The sequence below is a fragment of the Echiichthys vipera genome, assembly GCF_963691815.1.
Source record: "Echiichthys vipera genome assembly, chromosome: 14".
Classification (NCBI taxonomy): domain Eukaryota; kingdom Metazoa; phylum Chordata; class Actinopteri; order Perciformes; family Trachinidae; genus Echiichthys; species Echiichthys vipera.
The window spans coordinates 11564033-11570243 of record NC_139839.1 but is presented as its reverse complement, the minus strand read 5'-3'; positions in this window follow the sequence as shown (position 1 = coordinate 11570243).

Genomic DNA, 6211 nt, shown 5'->3' with positions numbered 1-6211 from the left:
GTCTGCTCTGAACGGATTAAGCGTTTCTGCAAGGTGAACAGAAACTCACGACTGTGACATTTGACTTTTACGTCTGGCCTTTAACACGACGGCTGGACAAGAGCACTGCCAGAACACTGTGTGTGGTCTGTGAGAGATCCTTGTGATGACGGGGATAGGCATTACTCCCACCGGGAACGTGATGATATCATATCCACATTCTGTAGTCCGACACACACATGTGCACACAGCCTTCACACAATGACAGTGAGATCATCATCACCATTCAAACCAGAAGAGCTGTATTTTTTCTTTTTTTAAAATGCAGATCAACAGGATGATATCATAATCAATCACCCCTGCCAATCACCACACATTTCTGGGCATCAGCTCGTTGATAATCTCAGCTTCCTGGCAGCGTGTTATGATATCATTAAGTAGTAAGCGGTGATGTCACAGATCCAGATTACTAGTGACTAAGAAAACAGGAATCTGACAATTTAATTCTTCACAGATCATCAGCTGGCAATGAAGGGGGATGCTGGAGATAAATTAAATAAAAAGCCAAGAGACTCCAAGATGAGAACAAAACAAAACAGAGGAGATTGATCTTTCTGTGTCGTTTAGTGAGATGCAGCTGCATGAAAGAAGAGACTTTTGTTTCCAGAAAAGCACCAACTGGTAAATTAAATAAATGTTTTCAGAATTTGTTTGATTGATTTGTTTTTATTGATTGATGATATTCAGCCACGCTAACATGGATCACAATGGCAGTCCGTCGGTCCAGACTGAAATGGCTCAGTAAGTATGTGATGGATTGCCTTAACATTTTTACAGACATTCATGATCTTCAGAGGATGACTGAGGAGGATTACTGAGGATTACTGTCTAGCGAGCCCCTGACTTTTCATCTTGTGTGGTTCGTATTTGTGTTCAGGCTGTTCTCATTCACTGTACATATAACCACACAAAGTAATGCACTGTAATGTGAAATCCACATATTTATTAGCTTGTAGAAATAACATCCGGACCAAAGAAGGAAATAAAGTGATGTAATATAAGACCTTCATAGGGAGGATGGTCGGATGGTGCATGGGTCCCAAAACTCAGGACTTTCACCCCCAGGGAACAAGTGTAGGAAGCCAAACCGTGACATGTTTTCCAACCCCTAACCCTAACTTTGACCTTTTGTTGCTACATGTAACCGTTGAAATCCACTTCATGTCACTGTTTCACAGCATTTACGCCATATTTCGTAAGATTTCATACTTAATTTAATAAGATATAAGAAGAATCTTTGTTCATAACTTTTTGTAAGATGATGAGAATGCACAATCGCGTTTAAAATAGAATATCTGGACAACTAGAATGGATTGTGGTGAAATCTGGTTCAAATATCAATGTCCTCTTCAGGATGAACGGTGATCACTTAGATGATCCCCTGACCTTTAATCCAGAGCCCTCACCAGGTCAACAAGTTTTATTTGTCCAGTACTTTTGTTTGTGACCAATACCACAAATAATAACTTCCTCATCAGCCTCAGCTGTGCAAATGTTAGCATGCTAAATTCACAACAAACAAACTCAACCTCAAACAGACAAAAATAAGTGTTTTTCCCTTCTTCGCACACTAAAATGATCACTGCACGTATTTCATCACTGCACAATAATTTGTTCCAGGAGGAAGCAACATCTTTCCAACATTTTGTGTCACTTGAAGCTTGTACATAGTAACCACAGTGTGGACATTATGTGTCAGGCATCTGCCGCCATGAATTAGAAGTATGATCGCTGTATTGTCACATTTTGTCCGCGGCCCGAGGGAAAGACACCATCACCTGTGAGGGAGGAGAAAAGAAGGAGGTGAGAATGTGTAACTGAAGAGGAGGTGGATGGAGGGAGGAAGATTGGAAAAAAAGAGGCAGATGGGAATATATTCATGGGAAATGGATTACTAGACGCAGGAGAGAACGATAATTGTTTGGAGTATTCGTTCCAAGTCCCAGCTCAATTTCAAACCCTCCACTTAAGTGAGTGGGTATGAGTGTGAGTGAGTGTGTTTCAGTATGTGTGAGAGTGTGTTACAAGTGCTTTTGGAGTGGCAGCAGTGAGGGAGTGTCATACCCTGTACTTAGCTTTAGCACTTGTCATTCAAATGCACACACACACACACACACACACACACACACACACACACACACACACACACACACACACACACACACACACACACACACACACACACACACACACACACACACACACACACACACACACACACTATGAGACTTTATTGTTCCTCAGCTCTCGATTGTTAAATCATACATCCTCATATTTATCATCTCTCTCATCCTTTTATCTTCTGATGTCGTTAACTTGATGCCTCTTTCCTCCACCTTCTTTTTTTTGGGTGAACCGTCGACCTCAACCACCTGACAGTGACAGTGTAGAAATTATTTCAGCCAGTGCCCCCGGACAAAATATGTTTATGTTCAAGTGACAAAGCTCTCTAGTCCTGGACCTCCAGGGTAAGCTACTCAAACAGAACACTCATTCATCCAAGTGTCAAGCAGGTGGATGTATGCAAACCTTTCACTTGCAAGCACGTGCCATTGTATTGTATGTAATTAGATATGGGAAGGTGAGGTATGTGTTCGGTGACAGTGGGGGACTGTGCAAAAAAAAGAAATAAAAAGCTGCAAGGGGCACCAGCATGCATGAAGCATGTAGGGCAGCTAATATCGCACTGCGGTGCATTTTCTCCACTGGAAGGGCACCCAAGAGGGCACTGCATTACATTTTCTCTACCATTAGGGCATTCAGGGCACTTTTGCTTTATGAAAATGGGGCCACCAAGGGTCACCAAGGGGCACTTTACTTTGAACGTATGTAAGTTTAAAAAAACGGTTTCACCATCATTTAAGGGCAAAACTCCTCTGTCCCCTTTTCACTGCCCTGATTAAAAAAAAAATGTTCAGAGAGCAGAGCCAAACCTCAAAAGAAGACGTGCTGTCAGCATGTATAGCCTGTGTACATAAAGGTTTTGAATCCAGCTGAAGGAGGATGGAGGAGGAGGGAGGAGGAGAGAGGGGATTAGGGTGTGTTTGTGTGGTTCCTCCTGACGGGGTTAAGAGCACCGTGAGTGTGATGTGGTGATGGAGGGAGGATGAGGGAGATAAAAAAAGAGGAAAAAAATTGAGAGGGGAAAAAATCCATTAGCTAATGGATGTCTTCAGTACTGTCTCGTCAGACTTATCACACACACACACACACTTACACACACACACGCACAGAGGCAACAAGCTATCGAACTGGTATGTTTTTGTGAATTTGTGCAGTTAGCACTCAAACAAAAACGACTGCATTCTTCAACCCATTGAGACGAGGCCATAAATAATCCCAATTTCAACACATCAACTCTATGAAATGAAAACGTGGATGTGTGTTCACACTCTAAATACATGTGTATCAGTGTGTGAATGTGTGTGTGTGTGCGTGTGTGTATGCCATGAGACAGAAACTAATTGATGTCAATAAGACATCTGTGGCTCCTCTTTGATTAAGCCTGCAGGCTAGGAATAAGAGAATAACACCTCTCTCTCTCTCTCACACACACACACACACACACACACACACACACACACACACACACACACACACACACACACACACACACACACACACACACACACACACACACACACACACACACACACACACACACACACACACACACACACACAGCCTGTGGTTGTGCTGATAGCTAACTCCAGGCAGGGCCCATCTGTCTCATTACAGAAACGGGTCTCACTAGAGAATTTGTATTGTTTATGAACACACACCCACACACACACACACACACACACACACACACACACACACATGCACGCACGCACGCACGCACGCACGCACTATGGCCACATTGTTGGCAGTGCTGGTAGCCTTGCTCAACATCAGAGCTGCTGGAGACAGAAACAGCTTGATATGACAGAAGAATGGATAATAAATAAAAATAAAAAGATTAAAATAATAAAACAAATATACCCATAGAGTGAATACAGAGTTTACAACATATTGTGTAACAGTTTGATCCAGAATGACCTCTCTGGCTGTGTGATCTTTTCTGGAATGAAGTAACAGTTGAACAGTGAAGAAGGAGTTCATTCTTTTTTTTGATTTCACTTTAAGTCACATTTTAATCTCACATTTGACTCTAGTGGCTGTTTTTGCCCAATACATTCCTAATGTTAACTGAACAAAAATATGAACACAACACTTGTTTTTGCTCCCATTTTTCATCAGCTGAAATCAAAGATCTAAGTAGGTCAGTATCCGGTGTGACCCCAATTTGCGTCACGCAGTGCAACACATTTCAGCATAGAGTGGATCAGGTTGGTGACTGTGGCCTGTGGAGTCTTGGTCCATTCATATTCAATGGCAGTGCCAAGTTGCTAGATCTGGGCAAGAACTGGAACACGCTGTCGAATACGCTGATCCAGAGCATCCCAAACATGCTCAGTGGGTGACATGTCCGGTGAGTAGGCAGCCCACACAAGAACGGGGATGTTTTCAGCTTCCAGGAATTGTGTACACATCCTTGCAACATGGGGCGGTGCATCATCATCATCCTGCAACATGAGGTGATGGTAGTGGAAGAATGGCACAACAATGGGCCTCAGGATCTCATCACGCGATCCCTGCTCACTCACATGACCCCTTGCACGCTGTTTGACGTCTGCCGTAAAAAACTCGGATTCATATGTGAAGAGAACATGTCTCCAAATTGCCAAACGCAATCAAAGGAGAGCATTCGCCCACACAAGTCGGTTAAGACGACAAACTGCGGTCAGGTTAAGGACGACGGGCATGCAGATGAGCTTCCTCAAGACGTTTTCCGACAGTTTGTGCAGAAATGATTGGGTTATATGAAAATCGATTGTTCCATCAACTGTCGGGGTGGCTGGTGTCAGACGATTTTACAGGTGAAGATGCTGCATGTGGAGGTCCTGTTACACATGGCCTGCGGGCGTGAGGCCAGTTGGATGTACTGCCAAATTCTCAGAAACGACTTTGGTCGACTTTTCTCTTATGGGAGAGAAATGAACATTCAATTCAAAGGCAACATCTCCGGTGGATATTCCTGCAGTCAGCACACCAATGGCACGCTCCCTCAAAACTTGCAACATCTGTAGCATTGTGCTGTGTGATATAATTGCACATTTTAGAGTGGCCTTTTATTATGACCAGCCTAAGGCACACATGTGCAATATTAATGCAGTCTAATCAGCAGTTTGATATTCCACACCTGTCAGAAGGATGGATGATCTCAGCAGAGGAAGAGTGCTCACTAACACAGGTTTAAACAAATTTGTGAACCAATTGGAGCATAAACAAAAGTGTTGCATTTCAGAGTCATATATTCTTGCCATGATTTGGCTGAGAGTCATGAGAAACTGAACCGTTTTGCCATCATCAGTTGGTAAAGTATTGGGACCGACTTTATTGTTTCACCTGTCTCAGCAGTAGAAAGATGGTGAGTGTAGGGGCACGCTGCAGAGAAAGGTGAAATGTCTCTCATTCGCTCATTCAACCTCACAAATGGAGACATCATCACACCTGGCACTGATTGATCTGTCATGACGCCTTACATCATGTCAGTTTATTATTGGGCTTAGATCGTGTGGTACTATAAAATCCTGGCATTAGATAGACTTAAGAGTCACCTGCCAAACTGCACATTTTTTTCCTTCATAAGACGTACAATGTTCATATTTTCTTTCAGTTATTGTCCAGTTTGATTCCCAACACCGCAGAGAATGAATTCAGTGCTGTTTGGAGATACACAATGCATGATAAAGGTCCTCTCTTTTTAGTTACTCACCACCATCTGTCATTCAAGACCTTCTTGTCTCTCTCTAATGTCATCACAGTTAGACAGCAATCAGGTCCAAAATGGACGTCATGGCTTTCTAAGTTGTGAAGAGCAAGGTCTTAAGGTGTGACAAAGAGCTGAGATCATTCACGAGTTGTAACAATTTATTTCAAGTGAAGAGAAATTAAACCAAATGCAACCTAAAAACAATTCAACTAAAGGAAAACTTACTCCCACCAGTTTATATAGAGGATCAGGCAGTCAACACAGGTGAGCTGAAACCGTGATGACCTGACTTCTCCTCCTCAGGCACTAAAAACTGCACTGATGGATCTCAATTACCTTAATTGTATCCTGACT